Raw genomic sequence first — 23476 nt, 5'->3', positions numbered from 1 at the left:
ATAATTTCAAGAAAAGTGTTCCCCCTAATTGTGCACCGTTGCGAAGGTTCGTTGTTTCGAAGCACCACGTGATGATAGGGTGTGATAGATTCTAGCGTTCGAATACAACGGGTGTAAGCCAGATTTACATACGCAATACACTTAGGTTGACTTGACGAGCCTAGCATGTACAGACATGGCCTCGGAACACGAAAGACCGAAAGGTCGAGCATGAGTCGTATAGAAGATACGATCAACATGAAGATGTTCACCGACGTTGACTAGTCCGTCTCACGTGATGATCGGGCACGGCCTAGTTGACTCGGATCATGTAATCACTTAGATGACTAGAGGGGTGTCTATCTGAGTGGGAGTTCATAAGATGAACTCAATTATCCTGAACATAGTCAAAATGTCTTTGCAAATTATGTCGTAATGCTCGCGCTTTAGTTCTACTGTTTCAGATATGTTCCTAGAGAAAAAATTTAGTTGAAAGTTGATAGTAGCGATTATGCGGACTAGGTCCGTAAACTGAGGATTGTCCTCATTGCTTCGTAGAAGGCTTATGTCCTTAATGCACCGCTCGGTGTGCTGAACCTCGAACGTCGTCTGTGGATGTTGCGAACATCTAACATACACGTTTTGATAACTACGTGATAGTTCAGTAATGTTAAACGGTTTAGAGTTGAGGCACCAAAGACGATTTCGAAACGTCGCGAAACTTATGAGATGTTTCGAGTGCTGAAATTGGGATTTCAGGCTCGTGCCCACATCAAGAGGTATAAGACCTCCGACGAGTCTCTTAGCCTACAAACTAACGGAGAAAATCTCAATCGTTGAGCTTGTGCTCAGATTTTCTGAGTACAACAATCCCTTGAATCGAGTGGGAGTTGATCTTCCAGATGAGATAGAGATGTTTCTCCAAAGTCATTGTCACCAAGCTGCTAGAGCTTTGTGATGAACTATAACATATCAGGGATAGATATGATGATCCTTGAAATATTCGCAATGTTTGACACCACGAAAGTAGAAATCAAGAAGGAGCATCAATTGTTGATGGTTAGTGAAACCACTAGTTTCAAGAAGGGCAAGGGCAAGAAGGGATACTTCATGAAACAAAAAATCAGCTGCTGCTCTAGTGAAGAGACCCAAGGTTGAACCCAAACCCGAGACTAAGTGCTTCTGTGATAAGGGGAACAGTCACTAGAGCGGAATTACCCTAGATACTTGGTAGATGAGAAGGCTGGCAAGGTCGATAGAAGTATATGGGATATACATTATGTTAATGTGTACTTTACTAGTACTCCTAGTAGCACCAGGGTATTAGATACCGGTTCGGTTGCTAAGTGTTGGTAACTCAAAATAAAAACTACGGAATAAACGGAGACTAGCTAAAGGTGAGCTGACGATATGTGTTGGAAGTGTTTCCAAGGTTGATGTGATCAAGCATCGCACGCTCCCTCTACCATCGGGATTGGTGTTAAACCTAAATAATTGTTATTTGGTGTTTGCATTGAGCATAGACATGATTGGATTATGTCTATCGCAATACGGTTATTCATTTAAGGAGAATAATGGTTACTCTGTTTATTTGAATAATACCTTCAATGGTCTTGCACCTAAAATGAATGGTTTATTGAATCTCGATCGTAGTGATACACATGTTCATGCCAAAAGATATAAGATAGTAATGATATTACCACCTACTAGTGGCACTACCATGTAAGTCATATTGGTATAAAACGCATGAAGAAGCTCCATGTTGATGGATCTTTGGACTCACTCGTTTTTGAAAAGTTTGAGACATGCGAACCATGTCTATTTGTGTATATGCATGAAGAAACTCCATGCAAATGGACCGTTTGGACTCACTTGATTTTGAATCACTTGAGACATGCAAATCATACGACATGGGCAAGATGACTGAAAGCCTCGTTTTCAGTAAAATGGAACAAGAAAGCAACTTGATGGAAGTAATACATTTTGATGTGTGCAGTCCAATGAGTGCTGAGGCACGCAGTGGATATCATTATGTTCTTACTTCATGGATGATTTGAGTAGTTACTGAGTATATTTACTTGATGAAACACAAGTCTGAATTATTGAATGGTTCAAGTAATTTCAGAGTGAAGTTGAAGATCATCATGACAAGAGGATAAAATGTCTATGATATGATCATAGAGATGAGTATCTGAGTTACGAGCTTTGGCACGCAATTAAGACATTGTGGAAATTGTTTCACAATTAATACCGCTTGGAACACCATAGCGTGATGGTGTGTCCGAACATCATAGTTGCACCCTATTGGATATGGTGCATACCATGATGTCTCTTATCAAATTACCATTATCATTCATGGGTTAGGCATTATAGACAACCGCACTCACTTTAATAGGGCACCACGTAATTCCGTTGAGACGACACCGTTTGAACTATGGTTTGGAGAAACCTAAGTTGCCGTTTCTTAAAAGTTTGGGGTTGCGACGCTTATGTGAAAAAGTTTCAGGTTGATAAGCTCGAACCCAAAGCGGATAAAATGCATCTTCATAGGACACCCAAAACAGTTGGGTATACCTCCTAATTCAGATCCGAAAGCAATAGGGATTGTTTCTTGAATCGGGTCCTTTCTCGAGGAAAAGTTTGTCTCGGAAAGTTGAGTGGGAGCATGGTGGAGACTTGATGAGGTTATTGAACCGTCACTTCAACTAGTGTGTAGCAGGGCACATGAAGTTGTTCCTGTGGAGCCCACACCAATTGAAGTAGAAGCTTATGATAGTGATCATGAAGTTTCAGATCAAGTCACGACCGTACCTCGTAGGGTGACAAGGATGCGTACTACTTCAGAGTAGTACAGTAATCCTGTCTCGAAGGTCATGTTGCTAGACAACAATGAACCTGCGAGCTATGGAGAAGCGATGGTGGGCCCATATTCCGACAAATGGTTAGAAGCCATGAAATCCGAGATAGGATCCATGTATCAGAACAAAGCATGGACTTTGGTGGACTTGCCCGATGATCGGCAAGCCATTGAGATAAATGGATCTTTAAGAAGAAGACGGACGTGGACGGAAATGTCACCGTCTATGAAGCTCGACTTGTGGCAAAGAGTTTTTCACAAGTTCAAGAAATTGACTACGATGAGATTTTCTCATCCGTAGCGATGCTTAAGTCCGTCGGAATCATGTTAGCATTAGTTGCATTTATGAAATCTGGCAGATGGATGTCAAGACGAGTTTCCTTACCAGTTTTCGTAAGGAAAGGTTGTATGTGATACAATCAGAAAGGTTTTGTCGATTCTAAGGATGCTAAAAGGTATGCTAGCTCCAGCGATCCTTCCATGGACTAGAGCAAGCATCTCGGAGTCAGAATATACACTTTGATGAGATGATCAAAGATTTTGGGTTTATACAAAGTTTATGAGAAACTTGTATTTACAATAAAGTGAGTGGGAGCACTAGAACATTTCTGATACGTATATGTGAATGACATATTGTTGGTCCGAAATGATGTAAAATTTCTGGAAAGCATAAAGGGTTGTTTGAAAGGAGTTTTTCAAGGGAAAACCTGGTTTAAGCTACTTGAACATTGAGCATTAAGATCCATAAGGATAGATCAAAAACTGCTTAATGGTACTTCCAAATGAGCACATACCTTGACATGATCTTGAAGGTGTTCAAGATGGATCAGTCAAAGGAGTTCTTGCTTGAGTTGTAAGGTATGAAGTTAAGACTTAAAGCTCGACCACGGCCGAATAGAGAGAAAGGACGAAGGTCGTCCCCTATGCTTAGACGTAGGCTCCATAGTATGCTATGCTGTATACTGCACCTGATGTGTGCCTTGCCACATGTCTGGCAAGAGGGTACACAGGTGATCAAGGAGTGGATCACCAGATAGCGGTCAAAATTGTCCTTGGAGTAATAAGGACATGTTTCTCAATTATGGAGGTGATAAAGAGTTAGGCGTAAAGGGTTACGTCGATGCAAGCTTTAACACCTATCTGAATGACTCTGAGTAGCAAAACGGATACGTATAGTGGAGCAACCATTTGGAATAGCTCCAAGTGGAGCGTGAAGCAGCATTTACAATATGACCTAGAGATTTGCGAAGTACATACAGATTTGAATGTTGCAAACCCGTTGACTAAAACCTCTCTCACAAGCAAAACATGATCAAACCCCAGAACTCATTGAGTCTTAGTCACATGATGATGTGAACTAGTTTAGACACTAGTAAACTCTTTGGATGTTGGTCACATGGCGATGTGACCTATGAGTGTTAATCACATGGTGATGTGAACTAGATTATTGACTCTAGTGCAAGTGGGAGACTGTTGGAAATATGCCCTAGAGGCAATAATAAATTAATTATTATTATTATATTTCCTTGTTCATGATAATCGTTTATTATCCATGCTATAATTGTATTGATAGGAAACTCAGATACATGTGTGGGTACATAGACAACACCATGTCCCTAGTAAGCCTCTAGTTGACTAGCTCGTTGATCAATAGATGGTTATGGTTTCCTGACCATGGACATTGGATGTCGTTGATAACGGGATCACATCATTAGGAGAATGATGTGATGGACAAGACCCAATCCTAAGCCTAGCACAAAGATCGTGTAGTTCGTATGCTAAAGCTTTTCTAATGTCAAGTATCATTTCCTTAGACCATGAGATTGTGCAACTCCCGAATACCGTAGGAATGCTTTGGGTGTACCAAACATCACAACGTAACTGGGTGGCTATAAAGGTGCACTACAGGTATCTCCGAAAGTGTCTGTTGGATTGGCACGAATCGAGACTGGGATTTGTCACTCCGGTTGACGGAGAGGTATCTCTGGGCCCACTCGGTAGGACATCATCACATTGTGCACAATGTGACCAAGGGGTTGATCACAGGATGATGTGTTACGGAACGAGTAAAGAGACTTGCCGGTAACGAGATTGAACAAGGTATCGGCATACCGACGATCGAATCTCGGGCAAGTACAATACCGCTAGACAAAGGGAATTGTATACGGGATTGATTGAGTCCTTGACATCGTGGTTCATCCGATGAGATCATCGTGGAACATGTGGGAGCCAACATGGGTATCCAGATCCCGCTGTTGGTTATTGACCGGAGAACGTCTCGGTCATGTCTGCATGGTTCCCGAACCCGTAGGGTCTACACACTTAAGGTTCGATGACACTAGGGTTATAAGGAATAGATATACGTGGTTACTAAATGTTGTTCAGAGTCCCGTATGAGATCCCGGACATCACGAGGAGTTACGGAATGGTCCAGAGGTAAAGATTTATATATGGGAAGTCCTGTTTTGGTCACCGGAAAAGTTTTGGGTGTTGTCGGTAATGTACCGGGACCACCGGGAGGGTCCCAGGGGTCCACCAAGTGGGGCCACCGGCCCCAGAGGGCTGCATGGGCCAAGTGTGGGAGGGGACCAGCCCCAGGTGGGCTGGTGCGCCCCCCCACAAGGGCCCAAGGCGCCTAGGGTTTGGGGAGGGGGGCCCTCCACCTTGCTTGGGGGGCAAGTTTCCCCTCTCCCCCCCTTGGCCGCCACCCTAGATGGGTTTGGGGCTGCCGCACCCCTTGGGGTGGGAACCCTAGAGGGGGCGCACCCCCTCCCTCTCCCCTATATATACTTGAGGTTCTGGGGCTGCCATACACAAGAGTTTCCACCTCTCCCTGGCGCAGCCCTACCTCTCTTTCTCCTTGTCTCTCGCGGTGCTTGGCGAAGCCTTGCTGGATTGCCACACTCCTCCATCACCACCATGCCGTTGTGCTGCTGCTGTGCGGAGTCTTCCTCAACCTCTCCCCTCTCTTCTTGCTGGATCAAGGCATGGGAGACGTCACCGGGCTGCACGTGTGTTGAACGCGGAGGTGCCGTCCGTTCGGCACTAGGATCTCCGGTGATTTGGATCACGATGAGTACGATTCCTTCAACCCCGTTCTCTTGGACGCTTCCGCTTAGCGATCTACAAGGGTATGTAGATGCACTCCCCTTCTCTCTCGTTGCTAGTTTCTCCATAGATAGATCTTGGTGACTCGTAGGAAAATCTTGAATTTCTGCTACGTTCCCCAACAGATCACACCTTAGTACTCTTCGGGTGTTAATCACATAGCGATGTGAACTAGATTATTGACTCTAGTAAACCCTTTGGGTGTTGGACACATGAAAATGTGAACTATGGGTGTTAATCATATACAGATATGAATATTGGTGCTAAATCACATGGCGATGTGAACTAGATTATTGACTCTAGTGCAAGTGGGAGACTGAAGGAAATATGCCCTAGAGGCAATAATAAAGTTATTATTTATTTCCTTATTTCATGATAAATGTTTATTATTCATGCTAGAATTGTATTAACTGGAAACATAATACATGTGTGAATACATAGACAAACATAGTGTCACTAGTATGCCTCTACTTGACTAGCTCGTTAATCAAAGATGGTTAAGTTTCCTAACCATAGACATGAGTTGTCATTTGATTAACGGGATCACATCATTAGGAGAATGATGTGATTGACTTGACCCATTCTGTTAGCTTAGCACTTGATCGTTTAGTATGTTGCTATTGCTCTCTTCATGACTTATACATGTTCCTACAACTATGAGATTATGCAACTCCCGTTTACCGGAGGAACACTTTGTGTGCTACCAAATGTCACAACGTAACTGGGTGATTATAAAGGAGCTCTACAGGTGTCTCCAATGGTACATGTTGAGTTTGTGTATTTCGAGATTAGGTTTTGTCACTCCGATTGTCGGAGAGGTATCTCTGGGCCCTCTCGGTAATGCCCATCACTATAAGCCTTGCAAGCAATGTGGCCAATGAGTTGGTTACGGAATGATGCATTATGTAACGAGTAAAGAGACTTGCCGGTAACAAGATTGAACTAGGTATTGAGATACCGACGATCGAATCTCGGGCAAGTAACATACCGATGACAAAGGGAACAACGTATGTTGTTATGCGGTTTGACCGATAAAGATCATCGTAGAATATGTAGGAGCCAATATGAGCATCCAGGTTCCGCTATTGGTTATTGACCGGAAACAGTTCTAGGTCATGTCTACATAGTTCTCGAACCCGTAGGGTCCGCACGCTTAACGTTACGATGACAGTTTTATTATGAGTTTATGAGTTTTGATGTACCAAAGGAGTTCGGAGTCCCGGATGAGATCGGGGACATGATGAGGAGTTTCAAAATGGTCGAGACGTAAAGATCGATATATTGGATGACTATATTCGGACTTCGGAAAGGTTCCGAGTGATTCGGGTATTTATCGGAGTACCGGAGAGTTAGGGGAATTCACCGAGGAGAAGTATTGGGCCTTATTGGGCCATACGGGAAAGAGAGAGGGGCTGCCTAGGGCAGGCCGCGCGTCCCCCCAAGGCCTAGTCCGAATTGGACTAGGGGGAGGGGCCGCACCCCCTCCTTCCTTCCCTTCTCTCTTCCCCTTCCTTCTCTCCTACTCCTACTAGGAAAGGAGGAGTCCTACTCCCGGTGGGAGTAGGACTCCCCCCTTGGGCGCGCCTCGTCCTCCTTGGCCGGCCCTCCTCCCCTTGCTCCTTTATATACGGGGGCAGGGGGGCACCCCATGACACACGAGTTGATCATCGTGATCGTTCCTTAGCCGTGTGTGGTGCCCCCCTCCACCTTATTCCACCTCGGTCATATTGTTGCGGTGCTTAGGCGAAGCCTGGCGTCGGTAGAACATCATCATCGTCACCACGCCGTCGTGCTGACGGAACTCATCCCCGACACCCTCCTGGATCGGAGTCCGGGGATCGTCATCGAGCTGAACGTGTGCTGAACTCGGAGGTGCCGTACGTTCGGTAGTCGGATCGGTCGGATGATGAAGACGTACGACTACATCAACCGCGTTGTCATAACGCTTCCGCTTATGGTCTACGAGGGTACGTGGACAACACTCTCCCCTCTCGTTGCTATGCATCACCATGATCTTGCGTGTGCGTAGGAATTTTTTTGAAATTACTACGTTCCCCAACAGCTGGCCTAAAGGAACGATTAAACAATGTCTTAAATCAGACCACATATGCATATGTTCAATCCCGAGGAAGATGTATATCTTCTCGTCTATGATCATCGAAACAGAAAACTTGCAACATGAAAGTCATGTGGAACTGTGAGATGAAGCTACTAGTCTAAAGAAATTTCAAACGGTTGACCACGCGTGATGAATTTGACAAAATTCGTCCAAAACAACTCCAAGCATGAACACAAAATTGAGCATTTACGGTCGATGAAACTACAAATTGATCGTCTGAATGGAACCATAACATCGATGTGCATCTTTTTCATGTAGTGTTTATCTCGAATCGAAGCACCTTGTGTAGATTAGAAGGGACAAGGAAGAAAGAAAATTAGAGAAAAACTTACTCAAGGCAGAATAAGATAGCACATACAGGATCTATACTAGCTCGCATCCCTCCAGCCTCCTCTTGTGCAATAGGACCCACCATGTGCGCTCGATGTGCCTTACCTTAGCCCGACTCGCCGAAAACTGCCGATTCGAGTGTTCCCAGCGGGCTTGGCTGGGAGGTACTTCGAGGTTCGTGCGATGCAGGCCAAATAGTGAACATGGACTACCAACCACCCTAATTTCTTCCCCCGTGGGCCTGATTTCGGCCTCTATACGGGCTACCAAACACGCCCTTGGGCCTCTTGAGGTTTTCGGGTGGACCGGGATACCCCCCGGGGAATCTCCAATGCCATCCTCAAACCACCCGCAATCGTGTGAACCGTGCAGTCTGGACGTATTTTGCCACCCAACACAGGCTTGTAATGTCCGCCGATCGGTTAGGACGTGTTTTTACAACAAACCGGAGGCGTCTGGTGCCATGCCCACTTCTGGCAACTCCAGCCCACCCAAAATCCTCATCGCTCACCCGCGTGCTTTCCCACCCGATACTAGCTGCCCGCACTCATGCCACTGGGAGAGCGGTGATGACCCATAAGTATAGGGGATCTATCGTAGTCCTTTCGATAAGTAAGAGTGTCGAACCCAACGAGGAGTAGAAGGAAATGACAAGCGGTTTTCAGCAAGGTTTTCTGTCCAAGCACTAAAATTATCGGTAACAGATAGTTGTGTGATAAGATAATTTGTAACGGATAACAAGTAACAAAAATAACTAAGGTGCAGCAAGGTGGCCCAATCCTTTTTGTAGCAAAGGACAAGCCTGGACGAACTCTTATATAAAGCAAAGCGCTCCCAAGGACACATGGGAATTACTGTCAAGCTAGTTTTCATCATGCTCATATGATTCACGTTCGTTACTTTGTGAAAGAACGAGGATATCACCTAGAGGGGGGGGGGGGTGAATAGGCGCTTTAAAATAATTACGGTTTAGGCTTGAACAAATGTGGAATAAACCTAGCGGTTAATTCGTCAAGCACAAAACCTACAACAACTAGGCTGACCTATGTGCACCAACAACTTATGAGCAAGATAAACATCTGAGTGATAGCAAGATATATGACATGAAACAATATGGCTATCACAAAGTAAAGTGTATAAGTAAAGGGCTCGGGTAAGAGATAACCGAGGCATGCAGAGACGATGATGTATCCCAAAGTTCACACCCTTGCAGATGTTAATCTCTGTTTGGAGCATTGTGGAGGCACAATGCTCCCCAAAAAGCCACTAGGGCCACCGTAATCTCCTCATGCCCTCGCACAATGCAAGATGACGTGATTCCACTAAGGGACCCTTGAGGGAGGTCACCGAATCCGTACACTTTGGCAATCCTTGGGAGCGGTCACCGAACCCGTACACTTTGGCAACCCTTAGGGCGGTCACCGGTACCCGTCAAATTGCTCGGGGCGATTGAGGGAGTCCTGGGCTAGGGGGTGTCCGGATAGCCGAACTATCATCATTGGCCGGACTCCAAGATTATGAAGATACAAGATTGAAGACTTCGTCCCGTGTCCAGATGGGACTTTCCTTGGCGTGGAAGGCAAGCTTGGCAATATAGATATGTAGATCTCCTATCATTGTAACCGACTCTGTGTAACCCTAGCCCTCTCCATGTCTATATAAACCGGAGGGTTTTAGTCCGTAGGACGAACAACAATCATACCATAGGCTAGCTTCTAGGGTTTAGCCTCCTTGATCTCGTGGTAGATCTACTCTTGTACTACCCATATCATCAATATTAATCAAGCAGGAATAGGGTTTTACCTCCATCGAGAGGGCTCGAACCTGGGTAAAAACATAGTGTCCCTTGTCTCCTGTTACCATCCGCCTAGACGCACAGTTTGGGACCCCCTACCCGAGATTCGCCGGTTTTGACACCGACATTGGTGCTTTCATTGAGAGTTCCTCTGTGTCGTCGCTCATAGGCCCGGTGGCTCCTTCGATCATCAACAACGACGCGGTCCAGGGTGAGACTTTTCTCCCCAGACAGATCTTCGTATTCGGCGGCTTTGCACTGCGGGCCAATTCGCTTGGCCATCTGGAGCAGATCGAAAGCTACGCCCCTAGCCATCAGGTCAGATTTGGAAGTTAGAATTATATGGCCGACATCCGCGGAGACGTGATCTTCGACGGATTCGAGCCACAGCCGAGCGCGCCGCACTGTCACGATGGGCATGATTTAGCTCTGTTGCCGGACAGTGCCCTGGAGGTGCACAAGAGTCCGCTCCGACCCTTAACTCGGAGCCGACTGCGCCGATCGAGGATGGGTGGCTAGACACCGCCTCGGGGGCTGCTACCTCTACGGCGATGGAGCCGAATACCGACCCTGTCCCTTGCGAAGCTCATGACTCCGAGGTGCCGGACTCCTCGTCGGACTCCGAACCTCCCGCGCCCCTACCAATCGAATCCGATTGGGCGCCGATCATGGAGTTCACCGCTGCGGACATCTTTCAGCACTCGCCTTTCGGCGACATCCTGAATTCGCTAAAGTGCCTCTCTTTATCAGGAGAGCCTTGGCCGGATTATGGCCAGGACGGTTGGGATGCGGACGGCAAAGAAATTCAAAGCCCACCCACCACCCACTTCGTAGCCACTGTCGATGACTTAACCGACATGCTAGACCTCGACTCCGAAGATATCGACGGTATGGACGACGATGCCGGAGACGACCAAGAACCAGTGCCCATAGGGCACTGAAAAGCCACCTCAACTCATGATGTATATATGGTGGATACACCAAAAGGAAGCGATAACGAGGAACAATGGGACGCTGTGAAGGATAATTCCCCCGAAAAACCGCTGAAACGGCGACGCAAGCGCCGCCCAAAGTCCCGCCTCGACAACGACAGCACCCATACAGACCCAGCCATAGAGCAGGGCGAACCAGTGGACAACGAACATGCCACCAAGCAACCATCCGAACAAGATGAATTGGATAAACAACCCATCCCCGGTGAAAACAACAGTCCGGATGATCTCACGCCAGACACATCGTTGGAGCAGAAGAACCTTCACAAAAGGCTCGTCACCACTGCACGAAGTCTGAAGAAGCAGAAGCAGAAGCTCAAAATAGCGGAAGACGTACTCAGAATGAGATGGAGCAAAGTACTCAAGACCGCAGACAAATACGGCGATAGCCGCCAAGCAAAGAGCTATCCGAAGCGCAAGCTATTGCCCGAATTTGACGAGGAGGCCGTAAAGCCCCCACAATCAAAAAACAAAGAGGCCGCCCGGTCGGATAGACGACCACATGACAAACAAAGAGCGGCAAGCGGCGCCGCACACAAGCCAGCACGCGATCCACATAAGGATCCTCGCAAAAAGGATGGCCCGGTCAGGTCCATCTATGGGCCAAGAAAGAAGGCTCCAGAAAGCAACACAACACGTTGAGTGTTCGAAAATCACGGTACACCCAAATACAGGGGCGCCGCACCCCCCCTATGTTTTACCGATGAGGTACTGGATCATGAATTTCCAGCGGGATTCAAGCCCGTAAACATAGAGGCATACGACGGAACAACAGACCCCGGAGTCTGGATCGAGGATTACATCCTACACATACATATGGCTAGAGGAGATGACCTCCATGCCATAAAATACTTATCCCTCAAGCTCAAAGGGCCAGCCCGGCATTGGCTCAAAAGCCTCCCAGAAAATACCATCGGAAGTTGGGAAGAGCTCGAGGATGCGTGTCGGGCAAATTTTCAGGGGACTTATGTCCGCCCTCCGGATGCAGACGATTTAAGTCACATAACTCAACAGCCCGGAGAGTCAGCTCGCAAATTCTGGAACATGTTCCTCACCAAAAAGAACCAAATAGTCGACTGTCCGGACGCTGAAGCCTTAGCAGCCTTCAAACATAACGTCCGAGACGAATGGCTCGCCAGACACCTCGGCCAGGAAAAGCCAAGGACAATGGCCGCACTAACAAGCCTCATGACCCGCTTTTGCGCGGGAGAAGATAGCTGGCTGGCAAGATGCAGCACCAACGACCCAAGTACATCCAAGGTCAGTGATGGAAATGGGAAACCACGACGCAGAAAAGACCTGCGCTGGACTAAGGAAAATGACCCAAAAAGCACGGCACTCAACGTCGGGTTCAAAAGCTCTCGGCCGAACAACAAAACACTGCCTCTCAAGGACAACAGTGACGAGCTATCCAACCTAAACAAAATCCTGGACAGGATATGTCAAATCCACAGTACCCCCAAGAAGCCTGCAAACCATACCCACAGAGATTGTTGGGTCTTCAAGCAGTCCGGGCGACTTAACGCCGAACACAAGGGGCTCGACACACCAAGTGAGGACGATGACGAACCCCAAAAGCAGAGCATCGGAAAACAAAAGAATTTCCGAAAAGAGGTCAAAACAGTGAATTCACTTCAAGTGATAACAAGGAAAAATAGAGCGGCGCCCACTAAAGTACGCGCCGCACGGTCCACCCCAGGGGAGTCCCGAAACTGGATGTCAAAACCAATAACTTTCAACCATCAGGATTACTCCGGAAGTATCTGAAACGCAGGATGGACTGCTTTGATATTAGATCCTATAATCGACGGACTGCAATTTACCCAAGTCCTAATGGACGACGGCAGTGATCTAAACCTGTTATACCAGGACACAATTCGCAGAATGAGGATAGACCCAACCAAAATTCGCCATAGCAACACTTCCTTTAAAGGAGTGATGCCAGGCCCATATGCCCACTGTACGGGCTGTCTACTACTAGAAGTTGCGTTCGGCTCATCCGACAACTTCTGTCGCGAAAAGTTAATCTTCCATATCGCCCCACTTAAAAGTAGCTATCAAGCATTATTGGGACGCGAAGCTTTCGCCCGCTTTAACACAATACCGCATTACGCGTCTCTTACACTTAAAATGCCCGGTCCACGCGGCATCATCTCATTAAAGGGTAACTTTGAGTGTTCCTCGACTGCGAAAGAACGTGAGACTGCCTTGACAGCCACACACTAATCCGGCTTTGCTGATCAAGGCCCCTAAAACAGGTCATTCAGACCCCGGACACGGTTAGGCGAGTCCGGTATAAATAAACAAGGGGCTTACTAGCCGCGTACCCCTTTACAAGGGGCTGCACGCATGAACAATAAGAGCCAATAAAGCTCAATTTTATTCATTTTTTGAATCATACTCTGTTTATTTTAAATACATTTTTCGCACGATCTTTTTTTCAAACTAAGTTATTCTCTTTTACAAATGAACAACGTGCTACACCCGTCCAGGATACGGCACAACGAAGACACAGGTGCAGACGTGCAGTAGGAACCCGTTGCAAGGATTTTTTTCAGATTAAGACCCTGCGTAAACCTTTTTTTACTGTCTCTTGTTGATACATATCCCCCGGTTTCTTACCATAACCGAGGAGGAGGCTGGCGTTTTGGCATCGGCCGCGTCAGAAGTTTTCGCGCGTACCTGGACACTAGGGGCTTAGGGCATCGTTCTGCCCGTTTTCATAAAGACCGAATACCTTAGGGAGTGTTCGGCGTCTCGAGTTAGGCCTTATATGCATCAGCTCCGAATCATGTCTTTGGTCAAATGTTGGGTTTGCCCGGCTCCTGTGTTTTGCTGCCTTACGTTCCATTCTATCGGCTAACGCGGCACCAGGAGAACTACTGCGATTGTGCCCCAGTTCGGCCTGGTGAGCACCTCAGTAGAGAAAGCCAAAAACTGACTGTCATGATATAGCGAGAGACTGGTCAACCACTCGATCGACCACCGAAATGTTTAGAATTCCTCCGCTTTGACGAAGGACCGTTTCCCGGTTAGGCACACGCGCACCCCGAATTCGGAGAGCGCGGTGCCCCTAGGGGCTATATAGTAGCCCCACCATCGAACTCCTATGGCTAAGTGGAAGTGATAAAGCATTATAGTCCGGTTGCCTAGTTTGCTACGCTATCACCTCCTTCACAGGACCAAGATGTTGGATTAAATGTGAAAATGCGCTTTTTTGCAAACGGGGCTGAAGCCGAAGACTGCCATCTTTCAGGTTATATACACATACACCCCATTAACAGTCGCTACAAGGGCGCTCTCTCGCGTTGTACACGTCGGCAAAGTTACTGTGCAACGCTGCGGTGAAAAAAAATATCTCGGTAAAACCAAGCCGCCGGCACACGCTTCCTCCCCACTGTGCCATTCCCCTCTCCCCTCGCCTCCTCCTCTCCCGAGTCCCTGCGCCACCGGCTCCTCCCCTTCTCTTACTCCTTCTCCTCCCCGTTCCTCTCATCTCCCTGCCTGGGTTACCGCCGTCGCCCCAGGTGAGTTGTTGCTGGGGGCGGGGCGGGGCGGGGCGGGCTGGTGGCCTCGAGTTTGCCATTGACAAGGAAGCCGTGGGTGGAGGTCCGCTCACCCCGTCCAGTCTTCAATTCCTCTCCTCAATAAATCTCTGAATCTCCATGGCTGATGCTTGTCCCGCCCTCAGGTGAGACGCTGCTGGAGTTCAAGGTGGCTGAACGCCACGACGGAGCAACAGATCGGCAGCCTGCGGCCCGCTGACCCCAACCCCTGCGGCCCGGACCTCAGGTCCTCCAGTTCATGTATGTGCTATCTTCTTCTCCCTGTCCCTCTTGTTCTTTTCTTTATTAGATTTGATTAGAATAGCCTCTTTATTGATTAGATTAATAATGGCTTGGTTCCTCACGCCACCCACCCCATCCCACCCGTGATTGAATATTCTTTGTGTGGCATGTGGTGTTATCCTTTTACCTCCTTCAACTATATAAACATTCAGGTAGCTGTTCTTGTGTCATATAATAAATACCCTCTCCATCCTAAAATAGGATGTTCTTTTTAGTTTGGTCCCAAGTCAAACTAGCTTAAGTTTTACCAGTTTATGCAAAAAAAAAAATCAACATTCATGATGTTTTGTATGGGTTAATTAGCAAAACAAAAATTATGAAGCAAATTATGGGATGCCTCATTTCACACATCGAGTGAGAATGCAGTTCAGACGCGGCCACTTAGACATAAGAGCATACATAACTACTGAGGACAGAAATCGGCACCCAAATTATTTGAAGAAAAACATACTCCCTCTGTCCCAAACTACTTGTCGCCATGTATTTAGCACTAAAAAAATAGATCCGTTTGAGCGACAAGTAATTCAGGACGGAGGGAGTACATTTGAAACAAGTATAATCAAATGGCATGATGCACTAGCTGCCCGAGATCACGTTCGATGAATTGATTGATGCGCGCACCATGCCACTTGTGCTTTCAGTTTTATCTATAATCTGCCACTAATAGCTGGTGATTAATTAGTGTCATAAAGCTATTGTTTGTACGAGTAGTAGTTCATTTAGGAAAATTTGAGACCTGCTTGATTGAATAAAAATATTCGATTGGACAATTACTATGATAATCAGAAAATGTGCTGCAGTTAATACTTGTAACAGCGCCGGAAGCATAATCAGTAATGTGGAGCCATTTCAGCATTAAAGGTGTTCACTCCAGTTGCTTCTTCGATTGTTTCAGGTTAATTACCCGAAGCTTGGCGAGTTGTGGTGGTTAATAATTCCATTTGCTTTGACGACACTAGATCATTAGTCACCGGATGTTAAGGTATGATGATGTTCCTTTTTGGTTTTCATACAGACGATAACATTAGTATTAGTTTGATAGAAGTGCTAACCACTATTTCTTTAACGACATCCAGCTCGCTCTGTAGTGTTGCTTACAATATTTCCTCAATTTCCATTGGTGGGAATTTTGAGTGAGAATGATCCACATGATTGACAAGAACAGGGAATGATTAGCTTCAAGCACATAGCAAAGAACGTGAAAATAATATATTTAACGTTGTATGGAGAATTGGAGATGCAATACTTGATGCGCTCCTCTGGATCTGCTGCCCCTCTTTGTTTCTGATTATTGTTCCGCTCATATACTATCAAATTTCCATGGATGGGATCTGATGAATGAGTATCCCGTGTCTGCGGCAACTCGCATGGCCTGATCCGGAAGTACGGGTGTGCTGCAGGCATTGCTTCCACAACTATGCCAAGGACATTGGCTTCATCAAGGTATGAGCCACCCCACTATTTATTGATGTCCTTAATCATGTGCCTGAGTTTGATGACTGGTGAGTAGTAATATGTTACCCCATGCTTTTCTTTGAACAATATATATGCTTTGTCTACAAGGCCTCTTGGTATGCCGCACCAATTTTAATTTGTTGGAGACTACCATCTAGTAGTGTGAGTTATTAAATAATGTAGTGTAATGTATGACATGTTGGATTCACTTATTCAGAATAGATCTATGTATTGCCCTCCTCATTCCCGGAGTAAACCCAGTTAAGTTCTGCAATCATCACCTCATGTTCTGCCTTGCATTATTTTGTATCTGTTTGAACAATGTGTGTAATTTCTACGCACCATAAGTCAACTTGGAATGGACCGAGTTGTGCATGACTAAATGATAGCTTTGTTTGTTTGTTATTCCCACCTATATAAGTCTTACTCTGCTGCATCTATCTCCAGTCCCGGCTATTTTACTAACTGTCAACTACCAAGTTTTTCCTGAGCATACCAGTCCATTTCAAAGCACAACAAATCGAGTGTATTGCAATTGCTCAAATATTTATTAAGTAGGTATATATACATTGTATATATTTATTTCCTGAATAACGATGATTTTATTAGAAGTTAAGATGTTTTTCCTTTTGAAGAATTTTGTTTCCATTTCCATTTTATCTCATTAACTATAGGTTTTATGCTTCAGTTTTTAGGGTTGGGTAAACTATTGTTCAGATGCATATGTTATGCTGAATGTCTGTGCGTAACTAATTTCTTGTATTCCTTTTATTTTGCATAATCCCAATCTTTTTATACTGATAGCTGCATTTGTGCTCTTGTTTAACAGTACCATTAAGAATGGAACCTCAAAGGAAGCAAGGACTATGAAGTTATCATCAAACTGTGGTGTTTCAACGAGGACGATCTTTATCAACAATGAGGTAATGTGCCTGGAAATTGTTTTCAAAATTTCAATGCTTTGGAGCTAACTCATGTTATTATTTTGCAGGGTTGAATTAGATCTTCACAGACAAATACATCTTTATGTAATAAAAATGCTGATATGATGATCGGGTATAATATTACAGAAAATATGAAAATTCAACGGATTTGTTTTCATTATCATTATAGTAATCAGAATGTTTTGTCTTGCACCATATTATTGGTTCAACATCTTTATTTGTATGATGTAGGAGGAGTTGCAGAAGATAGATTTCAAATGGCTTGAATAAGAAGAGATGCAGCTCACTATTCTAGACAGGTTCTTGATCCTAACCAGATCACACTTTTTTGTTGTTACCTATATAAATGTATGTCCTGAGCTTCCGTTCTTGTCATTTTTAGGTTCATATACATCATCACACTGATTGATTCATTCACTAGGTTACGATGTCGAGGTTACATACGTAGATTACTTATTCTTGAGCAGAATATTATATATACCAACAACCAAAAAGCTCAAAACATTTTGTGAGAAATAGAATAAATCAAGCCTTGCTCGAATTAGACAAGAAACATATTGATTAATCATTCCTTAAAATAGTTTGACTTTGTCATAAGGACTATAAAAGAAGCCGCATTATGACATGTCTAAGCTACAACAAATAATATATATTCTTATTTGGTCTAAAATAGAGCAACTAATATAAGACGTTTTAGATTCAGTGATCTAAAACGTCTTATATTAGTTACAGAGGGAGTATTATCCTTTGTGCTGATTAATTTATATGTACTAACTTATATTTATGTGTTTTTTAGAGTGGACGGTCAGCTGATAGTTCAAACTGTTGTGAGATGTATTTTGAGATTATCCTCCTAACAAGAGACAAATTAGTTGATTATTTTGCTAGATAGTGTTGATGTCTCCTTAAAACTGAGGCTTCTTTCTCATCGGATATAGAACTGTGAATTTGTAAATTATATTTATTCTATCTTTTCAAACAGAATGAAAAGCCATCTTCTATTTTCTTCCATCCAACTTTTCTTCAGCTTGAAATGTGCAAAACATTTGTCACAGGGATATTGTACTTTGATCAATGGATGTGATAAAAAACACCATGACATAGACATGGAAGGGCGGGGGACCTGAATGCACGAAACAAATAATGAAAAGCCTCGTGAAGTGGTGGAAAACTATATGTCTTATGTACCTTTTAGTTTCCCTTCAAGTGGGATACCAAGCCTCATGAAGTGGTAGAAAACTAAGCAATATTAAGCTCAGTTTGTTGGCATTGATCCTAATCATTTCATATTCGGCTCAAATTTTGCTACGAAAAACTTTCTCAATGCATGCTTACAGATGCTAATTGCATACAAGTGTGCACAAGATATGTAGAGGAGTTTCTATCACTAATTTTTGTAGTATTGAGTTGATTTAATGGTAACTACCGCTGGGTGGTAGGATGGATTTTTCCTATACACACACACACATGAGTTTCTGGCTAATTGTCTTTGAGGGGCTAAATTGGATTCCTTGATCGAAAATAAACAATCAGCTGAAAGTTTCTAATTTATCTTTCTCCCTTTCTTGGCTGTAGTAGACTTTTCTCTAATTGAATGTTCCTCATAATTCTAGACCAAGTCTTTCTTTGATCGGAATGACATGGAAAATATTGTTTCATTTCACATATTCATTTTATTATATTGTTTAAATTTTTTCTATGCAAGCCAGTAAAACTTGTTTTTTGTTTATTAAGCCAAACTTCCATCTTGTACTGGGAAGCCATAAAGTCATAGTAGAAGACAAATGTGTGTGAACGTGTGAAAATGACTGCATAGGACATGCTGAGGTGCTCAAGCCACCTCCTCTTGCGATGTCCACATAGGATAGGAACAGTGTCCTGAGCGGCTGAGCTGTGATTGGTTAGGAGAGAGTGAAATATAACCTAGATGGTGAAATTTGTGTGTGAATGTAGCTTTTCAGTTGTTCATGTGTCCCATTTATGATCAGGGATGCTTGAGTCATGTGGGATAATAAAATTGGACACTCCAGAGGTTATGGCTTTGTCTTATTCTGCAATTAGTAGGCATGCACAACTCAGACCATTTCTCTTTTGCATTTTGCAGTAGTTATACTATTTTGATGGCATGAATCAAATACCAACTTTACTTACTACCTAATATTCTGGTGTTTGAGTGATACCGATAGCTTTTGCAATGCCTAAATTTAGCTCGGTGAATTGTACTCTTCGTGTGTTACCAATTTGTGGATGTATAGCTATGAATAGTACTGATACATACAATTTCGCCTCTTCTCTGTAGACTTTGAAGGATGAAGAATAAAGAACATTCTATGATCAGGTAACAATTTAATCCCTCTGATTACACTTGTCTATGCTCCTTTGACTGCCAATGGCTATTTCTTTTTGTATGTTCAGGAGATACAAAGAATTAATTGTTTGAAACTTAAGATAATTAAGTTTGCAAGAGTCATCAACCTGTCTAAAAAACTTCATTGAATTCTGCACATAACAAATTATTAGGAAGATTTCTCAAATCATGTAAATGATTCTAGATCAGCCATCTAACTCCAATACCATGCACCAATGCTTGGAACTCATGCAAGTGTCATACTCGCATTACCAAATCAGGCTACGAAGACAAGTCTTCGTGCGCACATGTATGACCTTACCGCTCTCGTCGTTATTATTTTCTAAAGAAAAAACTACTCTCATTAGGCTCTAAATTTGCAAAGTAACTAAACAACAAATACATATTGTATAAGAGTTTTCCAAAGATTTTTGTGGTCTCTGCAATGTTGTTTGCAGGGATTGCGAAAGAGTGGCATTTAAAAGGCAGCTGGCATTTGATGAATTGCTGAATGGTGGTGGTTGCACACCATGGGGGACAGTGTTCCAAGAGAGGTCTCGAAGATGGTTAGAGATTAGGTACTGACATAAAATCTATCAATCCTATCTTCATGTACATGTGTGTGTTAGGTACATCTAATTAATCTGTTCTTCTGATTTAGGGAGGTCATCTGAATATGAGACGATGTAAAATTTATTTTCCTATTCTTGGAAACTCTTGCGTTGGAGAATCATAATGTTCTTCTCATTGTTACAGGCAGTCCAACATCAAACATGATTGTGCTGATGTCTGGGTTTTGGCTTGGTGGTGAGGTGCTTGAGGTCGCGGCTCTGCGTCAGGAACCTCCTCTTGAGCGGGCTTGTACTTCATGGTGGTGAGGTCTATCTTGATGGTAGACTAGTTGGTTGATTAAATGCCAATAGGAGCAGCTCAGTGAATCACTGATGTAGTCTCACTGTGCATCAGTATTGTTGACCTCAGCTCGTCTATACATATGATCCATGTATCGTATTTAGTTTGTCTCTAAGACTTGGCATGCCTGTGTTCTGATGATCCGAGGAACTCTGCCTCTCTTTTGGAGATCATCCACCTTTTGGAGACTGTTAAACCTTGATTTGAAAATCTGGATGTGTCTATGACAGTCATCCACCTTGTAAGATTGTCATCTATCTGTTACCTATTAGCATCGATCAAACTATTTCTCTTGCTCTGCTTTTATGAATAAACACTCTTCTGCTGCAGTTCTATTTTGTACTCCCTCCGTTCCTAAATGTAAGTCTTTTTAGAAATTTCAATACAAACTACTCCCTCCGTTCCTAAATATAAGTCTTTGTAGAGATTTCACTATGGACCACATATGGATGTATCTAGATGCATTTTAAAGTATAGATTCATTCATTTTGCTCGATATGTGGTCCAGAGTGGAATCTCTCCAAAGACTTATATTTAGGAACGAAGGGAGTACATATAGATGTATATAGACCTACTTTAGAGTGTAGATTCACTCATTTTGCTCCGTATGTAGTCTATATTGAAATCTCTTAAAAGACTTATATTTAAGAACGGAGGGAGTATATTATAATTTTAACCACTGTTGCTCATATGGACTGTCAACACGTTAATAGGTGCGTCAGCTTGATTTGTGCGCATAGTACCACATAGGTGGCGCCCCAGCCACTAGTATACATTAACGGCCGCACAAGAGGTATTTCAATAATTGAACGCACAAGTATAAAAAGCCCTTATATTATATTTGAAACACGGTTTCACAAATCATACATGTCATTTGAACATAACATTTTTCGAGCACCGCGACTCTATTAAGCGAGCGCCCTGCAGGACTTCCTTAAAATAGTGCTCGGCGGGTAATCGACTTCTGTCCGAATCCCGGGATGCAACGTGGTGGCCTCCATCTCTGCCCAGTATGTTTTGACATGGGCGAGAGCCATCCGTGCACCCTCTATGCATGCCGACCGCTTCATCGCCTTGATATGCGGCACCGCATCAAGGAACCGCTGCACCAAGCCAAAATAACTCTTCGGCTCGGGCCTTTTCGGCCACAGATGAGCCACGACATCCTTCATGGCAAGTCCGGACAACCTGTTCAGCTCAGCCCACTCAGCCAACCGATCGGTTAACGGAAGTGGACGCTCCGGATTATGGAATTGAGACCAAAAAAGCTCTTCCATTCCATGATCCTTTTGGCCCCGGAAGTGTGCGACTGCGTCCGCCGCACTCGCTGCCAAATTCAGATAAGCATCCTCCGCACCCCACAACTGGCCCAACCGAGCATACTTCGGATCCGTGAACTTCCTACGCAGCAGAAAGGGCTTTCCAGCCGCAATATCCCCGGCCTGACGCAGCTCCTCCTTTATAGCCCTTATCGCGGAGCGGGCATTCTTGGCTTCGGCGGTGGCCTTCTTCAGGTCCTCTTGCTCCGCTCGGCGTTCTCTTTCAAGAAACTCATAGCAGTCGGCAGCATCCTTCAGCTTCACGGCCATTTCGGCCATTTCCTCCCTGCTTCGGCAGTGAGCAGCCTGTTCGGCTTTTAGCTCTTCGACCACCTTCAAGGTAGCCGCATCACTTTTTCTGGCTTGCTCCTTGGCTCGGGCAAGCTCCGCCCGAAGGTCCTCCATAGCAGCGGCGCCATCTGCATCAAGCATACATGTTGTAAGGCATGGGCGTCAAGCTCCCTTACAAGGTGTCCACGGAGAAGCCACATAACTTGTGACTCGTCAAGTCGTTTATTGACCAGCGCGATGTCCGCATCCGCAACGTCAAGTTGCCGCTTCAGTTTGGCAACTCTATCAGTCCGGCTGGCCACCGAACGTTCCGCCACCTGAATAGGCAGGGTGACATCTTATAACTGAGATTATGATCCTCGGCACGCTGTCGCTTTTGACAACACACCGAGTCTCAGGGGCTACTATCTATACAGGGCGCACTCTATGTGCAAAACTGTCAAAAGGTATATCATTTTTACGTACCTCATACCCTGTCAGTAAACTTCTGACGGCCTCATGCAACTCGCTCTCAGCGGATGTAATCCTTTCAATCACCATACTCATCAACGTACGGTGATCTTCTGAGATAGACGCCCGCCCGAGCAGATCCTTCAGCTCCTCCGGCCGTACACCAGTTGGTGCCGAACTCTCCGGCCCCGTTGGACTCGGGGAGACCCTCCGCGACGACACCTCAGGGTCGTCCGCCCCGCCTGACGGTGCGACAGATGGAGGCGTTTCGCTCTCCATCATCTTCGGACGAAGATCCCCCGAAGATGAGCTCTGCTGAGAAGGGCTGAGATCCGAACTACAAGGTAAAAACTTCGGTTATCCTCAAAAATAAAAACAGGGATGTCCCTTATTACAAAACTCCCCTTTCTACTTACGGCTTGCTGGAGGGCTGATTCCCTTGGGGAAATAGTGCGGCCGGGGCTTCTCCTGGCGCAGGACCCTCTGGTGAAGATTTCTTCCCCCGCTTTGAGGCCTTGGCCTCCGGATCTTCGGAAGTGGTCCTCTTCTCCCCCTGGAGGGAGGGATTCTCGATCCCCCCTTTCTTGAGAGCCTCTTTAGCGGAGGCGGTAGTTTTCCTGTTTTCCCCTTCGCCCTCTTCCGAAGGCGCAGCCTCCAGCATCTTGACTAACACGGGATCCGGCGTGGTCTCAGGGAGGGGGGCCGGACACCGTATCAGCTTTGCTTTTGC

At 45.0% G+C, this 23476-nt stretch overlaps 1 long non-coding RNA gene across 4 annotated transcripts; it reads left to right on the top strand.

Annotated features, from left to right (window-relative positions):
- The first annotated feature begins 14566 nt into the window (after nt 1-14566).
- Nucleotides 14567-20972, top strand: LOC123121475 (uncharacterized). Of its 4 annotated transcripts, XR_006459756.1 has the most exons (11): nt 14567-14789; nt 14872-14986; nt 15924-16010; nt 16105-16471; nt 17313-17406; nt 17475-17539; nt 17659-17726; nt 19727-19765; nt 19980-20084; nt 20233-20352; nt 20531-20972. It is a non-coding gene; the product is annotated as an uncharacterized lncRNA (long non-coding RNA). The 4 variants fall into 4 exon arrangements; XR_006459754.1 differs by lacking the exon at nt 19980-20084 and having other exon boundaries at nt 17323-17406; XR_006459752.1 differs by having other exon boundaries at nt 19727-20084.
- The last annotated feature ends 2504 nt before the right edge of the window (nt 20973-23476 follow it).

Source organism: Triticum aestivum, chromosome 1B (assembly GCF_018294505.1).
Source record: "Triticum aestivum cultivar Chinese Spring chromosome 1B, IWGSC CS RefSeq v2.1, whole genome shotgun sequence".
Taxonomy (NCBI): Eukaryota; Viridiplantae; Streptophyta; class Magnoliopsida; order Poales; family Poaceae; genus Triticum; species Triticum aestivum.
Note: the sequence above shows the minus strand (reverse complement) of the source record. Positions and strands in the feature narration are given on the sequence as shown.